The sequence below is a fragment of the Haliotis cracherodii genome, unplaced genomic scaffold, assembly GCF_022045235.1.
Source record: "Haliotis cracherodii isolate W230 unplaced genomic scaffold, xgHalCrac1.p SCAF_5, whole genome shotgun sequence".
Classification (NCBI taxonomy): domain Eukaryota; kingdom Metazoa; phylum Mollusca; class Gastropoda; order Lepetellida; family Haliotidae; genus Haliotis; species Haliotis cracherodii.
In genome coordinates this window covers 65979939-65985938 of record NW_027266308.1, presented here as the reverse complement: position 1 = coordinate 65985938, position 6000 = coordinate 65979939, and the positions used below count along the sequence as shown (strand labels likewise).

Sequence of the window (6000 nt, the reverse complement as noted above, 5' to 3'; positions counted from 1 at the left end):
AAAATATTGGAAAATCCCCATTTACACACCTGGCTAAAGAAACATAAACAACAAACAAATTATCAATTTCTTTTATTTATATGCCTATATCACACACTGAACATTGTTCACATGATGGTTCCTGATGCAGTATGCAATTTCCTCCTATTCTTCAATACTCATAACAGAGTGGGATAACTGTTCGCTTGAAAGCATAAGCAGACCATGCTCACCAGTTCAGAGTTACTTGCCCTCAAATATCCTTTCCCTTCTATATTGCCATGGAAAAACAGGAACCAGGATGAGGGGAGGCCAGATCGGCTCTATCCCTGTTGCATTGTGATAGTAGAATTGTGAACATTCTATTTGGTGTTTGGGTCCACATTTATAGACAAGTAGTCGCAAACATCATTCCTTTCAAGTGATTACCACATGGCCAAAGACAATAATTTCTTCAACGTCCTTGAAGGGTCCCACTCCGACTTGGCATTGGTTGGTCTTCTCACATTAGCCAGACCAGCCTTTGTGAGTGTGTCCCAGTGTCAATTGGGATATAACTTCTTGGTAGGCCCCCATTGAAATAACAGGATTCTCCTCATCACTGTCTGCCTATCACTTCTGATATCTGGAAGGGTCCTTCCAGACTGTCAACCAGTCATCCGGGTATCTCAAGCTGGACTTCAGTTTCTGCAAAATTATGTATAAAGATTGTAGCAATAGAAAAGAATTGTTGCAACATGTACTTACAGATAAAAGGCAGCAAATTCACTTAATTTATCATCTTTGAGTTTTGTTATATACCAAACATTTGAGATATATATTGTTCCATGCTGATGAGTTGAAACAATCATTAACTGACATCTCTTAAAAATGCTTCCCATACAAGCCAAAGTAATAGATGAGGTAGCAAGTGGGCTCATTGATCGCTCGTAATCGTACCCAATAACGTGGGATGTTGTCCATAACAGTCATCATCGGTGCGTCTGGATCGAGCTCATAACATTACTCACTGGTTTGCCTAGTTGGGATTTGAGATTTGATTATTTATAATCCTTGTCATTTAGCTGAACTATTGTTGGATGTGGTGTTAAATGAGTGAAATGGGAAGAGAGCCCGAAGTGATGCAGGTCTTACATGTTTACCACTTTGATGAAACCCACAAGCAAGTGTATGATGCTACCCTCGATTCAAACCCACGACCATTGGTTTCTGTCAAGCCCAAGAGATGCAACTATGCACAGCAAGTTGTGGTGCCTTTGATAATTAGGCCATCCATGCCAACAGGTGATAAAGAACAAGCAAACTGAAAAAATATTTGCAGAATAGCTACATGAACATGATGAACCAAACAGAATAATTTCAAATATTTACCACTCACTGCTACTCTTCTCTTGTTCCTCATTGCTTCCCTTTTTCCATTGATGCTGTGCAGATGACTGACTCATTCATTCATCCAGACATTCTGCAAAAATAAGTAGCATTCACATTACAGAATTATCCAAACTGTACATGCTGTACATTGAATTCAATTGAAAAGGCCCCAGTTGAGTTTCCAACTTAGAACTGTCCTTATTAAAATATTTCATCCCAAACATTCAGAGATAAAACATAATCCCATATTTAACAACTGTCAAACAATTATTGGGTCATTCAACATACACTTTACATAGGGAATCACTTGTTGCAAAAAAGATCCTCGCCAAGGTCAGAGTCATTCCATGAAATATTGAATTATTTAGTTATGAAGCTTATACAAAACAAGGACATAACAGTGTAATTATAAAAATATGTTAAGCGTAAAAAAAGTAAAGTCTTTGGTGGCCATTATTGTAAATTATAGTCTGTATTAGCATCCCACAAAAGTTTAGAGTTAATAATCGTTCCTAGATCTTTGTACATTTCTTCATTATCTATAAAAAGCGGATCTAATTTGGATCATCTTGTTTTGACCACAAATCCATTACGCCCCTTATGCAAATCCTTGTCGTCATAACAAACAGTTGACCATAATACTAAAAAAAGGACCCTTGGCGTTTACGGTAAAGTATGTAGAGCAGGAAAATATCAAAATCAATCCGTTCCATAAGATCTCTGCACGGAAATCATAAGGTCACGAAGCCCTGCTACGTACCTGGCATCCGCATTTGCTGCCAATCGCCTTTCCAAATACTGTTGACTTCCGCGTTGTGGATGGCTCAGAGGAACTTCGGCCGGCATTTCCGTGGTGGAGGTGAATGAGAACAATGTATCGATACACGAGGTAAGCTTATCGTAATCAAGCATGACAGTGTATATCGATACACGAGGTTTGTTTACGTCCATGTTCTAAAATGGCGCCCTGGACCGCAGGGGAATATTGGTAAATTGGATTGTTCCGGGTTAACACAAAGCTGGGCCCCCGTCTCTAATATCACAATATTGTTTGGCGCAAGTTGGCGATGCGCATAGGGAGCCCGGAACCAGTTTAACACGACATAAGCTGGTTCCCGGCTCTCTATGCGCGTCGTCAACTTGCGCCAAGTTATATTAAAGACGAGGCCCAGCTTATACACTGAAAACGATCGGTCATTTCGTCAAAATTGGCCAAATATTGAGATTGCAGCTGAGGTAATGCTGGCAGCTGAAGTGACACATTAAGGTAAGGAATATGTGAATATTACAATGATCACGTATTAAAGTAATTTACCACATGTAAGCCTGTCACATGTGACACATTAACTTTCATAGCCAACATGTAAGTAAATGTATCAGGATATAATTATATTTTTATATAACAAGTAGCCTGTCTATCATATGTTAGTATTTGCTTATGTATATAATGAAGAAATATGTTTACTTTAACTGGATAATTTGTATGCTAATGTGACTCACTGTCTTATTTCATATACTCCCTTTACTCTGTGAGATGATTAATAGCCTCAACATATTTTTCCAGATGTGAAGAATCAAGAACAGCTTTAATGACAGGGAAGTTTTGCATCAGAGATCATCGTGATGTGGAAGATAAAACATTTTAAGGGTATGAACATTTTCACTTGAACTAGCTGAACAATAACCATGATGACAACTTTATCATGGGGGAATTTTGGGTGGTGGGGTAGCCTAGTGGTTGAAGCGTTCACACTTCGTGCTGAAGACCCATGCAGGTTTGATTCCTGCCACATAGCTGCGATATTGCTGAGTGTGGCGTTAAACATCAAACAAAGCTAACAGCCGCATACATACTCACATGGGGATTCCAGGTTGAAGTTAGTCCCCATCAACATGATCAACCTATGCTAGTTGTAAGAGATAACTTAATGGATCGGCTGATCAGGCTCGCTGACTTGGTTGATCCATGTCATTGTATCCCAATTGTGTGGATGGATGCTCATGATGTCAATCACTGGATAGTCTGGTCCAGACTTGATTATTTACAGACCACCGTCATTTAGCTGGAATATGGCTGAGTGCAGAGTTAAACAACAAACACCAACATGATTCTACAACCTGCTCTTGTGGATACCATTTTGAGGATCCTACACATAACTTCTTTTCGGGTCTTAACTATTGCAATATGTTCTACTACATGTGTTTTAAACATATATTTTTTTCATTGGCTTATCTAAATGATGCTCAAATACAAAATAATTAATAATATAATACTAATTCTATACTATTGCAAACTATCAGTTGAGCAATAATGTAATCATCTGATTATAATTAGATAATGAAGGAGAAGTCCATATTGATTAAATCTATTCTGAGATAAATGCACGTATTGATTGATTTATTTCAATGTTTTCCTGTACATAATTTTCAACAATTCCATATAAAGCTTTCTTATATCCATGCTGTATAATAATAATACCTATTATTTCTAATAATAGCATAATTTGGACACACAAATAAGTAATGAATGGTATTTTTATAACAGGTGCCACACATGCGGGATAGGTCATTTCACATGAATCATTTTTATGTGAATTTAAATCACTAATATCCATGCTGTATAATAATAATACCTATTATTTCTAATAATAGCATAATTTGTCACACACATATAAGTAATGAATGGTATTTTTATAACAGGTGCCACACATGCGGGATAGGTCATTTCACATGAATCATTTTTATGTGAATTTAAATCACTACAAGCTGATCCTCAAAGGATATGCCTTCGATTCTGTGAAAATGGAAATGCTTAAACATCTCCCAATATTAACCATGCTATTACAGAATCTGTTCACTTGTTTGTGTATGTAAAATATTTTTGAACCATTACATCCATCTAATGATTGTTTGTATGTGTGATGTGCCAGTAGAGGTATATATGTACAAGCATGTGCATACGCGTATAAAAAATATGTATGTTTGGCTAGGTACCAGTATAGGAATTAGTTGTTTTGTGCGACTTGTATATTAGCATCATCATAGTTTCAACAGACAGTTTATGTATATCAAATGTTAAATGTCTTTGAAGGGAGAATTGCATATCAAAACTGACATTATTTTATTACTTATGAGTAGAACTTTTTTAGTATCTGGCAAGATACATTTCCTTGGTCCACAGAAACATGTTACTAGTAAACTGTAAACTGACTTGTCAGTGTGGTTGGAAACTAACTAAGCTGTCACCACCGGCTGTAACACTTGGTCCCTGTACCTCTGGGCTGTCAGGGTCTGGTGGAGAATGACCAAATCCGTCTTCTGTTCGCCGCAAATGCCTCCCCAAACCATAACGCTGCCTCCGCCAAAAGGATGAACTTGTTGGACACATGCTCCAGCCAGTCGCTCGCCTCTACGTCGGTAGACTCTCACTCTACCGTCAGCATGGTAGAGGTTGAATCGACTTTCATCGGTAAAGAGGACTCGTGACCAGTCACGACGTTGCCAGCGTCTGACTCTTCTTGCCCAGCGAAGACGGCTGATACGGTGTTGAGCGGTCAAGGTCATCCCACGGAATGGTCGATAAGCCCGGATACCGGCAGCTCGTAGTCGTCTCATGACTGTGTTCCTGCTGATGTGGTGACCTAACGCTGTCGACGCTGTTGATGCCATGGTGAGGAACCTGTTGCGCAGGTGTAATGTGCGTATGTACCGGTCTTCTGCAAGGGTCGTCACTCTCGGTCTTCCTCTTCTTGGGCGGTCGGATGTCTGGCCAGTCTGGTTGACACGACGAAGGAGTCTGATAATGGTTTGCCTGGTGCAGCCAAGGGTCCTTGCGATGTGACTGTTCGACGCCCCCACTTTGGACATTCCCACGGCTCTCTCTCGCTCCGCTGCTGTTAAACGTGGCATTTGTCTTGTGTTTTTTTCGTTGAATGTGTAATGAACGATAGAATCCACTGCCTTTTATACTGTTTCTACGCACATTGCACGTGCAAATGGAGAAAATTGCCATTTTCACAATGTGTGCTTTTGTTGCCTATCATAATGTCAAGGTTACGTTTCTGCGATATGCTCTCAATGGTTTTGTTCATTACATTACGATAGCGCCAAAAATGTAACAACTTTTTCAACCATATGCGTAATATATGATATTTTAGGGGTGTGTACTTTCTTTTGTACTTCAGTTTATATCTATCATCATTACGTCTTATGACAAGTGTGGCTTGGATCACGGAAAGAAGTTTTCCCTTAACTTTGTCATGTTGGTTGGTTGGATCGTTTGTTGTTAAACGCCACACTCAGCAATATTCCAGCTATATGATGGCGGTCTGTCAATAATCGAGTCTGGACCAGACAATCCAGTGATTGATATCATGAGCATCGATCCACGCAATTGGGTTGGTTGGTTTGTTGTTTTACGCCGCACTCAGCAATATTCCAGCTATATGACGGCGATCTGTAAATAGACGAGTCTGGACCAGACAATGCAGTGATTGATATCATGAGCATCGATCCACGCAATTGGGATCTATGACATGCATCAACCATATGACCACCCGATCCTGTTAGTCGCCTTTTACGGCAAGCATTTGTTGCTGAAGACCTATTCTGCCACGGATCTTCACGGGTCCCACGCAATTGGGAAACGAT

General features: G+C 39.5%; 1 long non-coding RNA gene across 1 annotated transcript; it reads right to left on the bottom strand.

Annotated features, from left to right (window-relative positions):
• Positions 1-329: 329 nt before the first annotated feature.
• On the bottom strand, positions 330-2312 carry LOC139443885 (uncharacterized). Its single transcript, XR_011651735.1, has 3 exons — positions 2111-2312; positions 1351-1441; positions 330-666 (listed from the first exon to the last, which is right to left on the bottom strand). It is a non-coding gene; the product is annotated as an uncharacterized lncRNA (long non-coding RNA).
• Positions 2313-6000: the final 3688 nt, after the last annotated feature.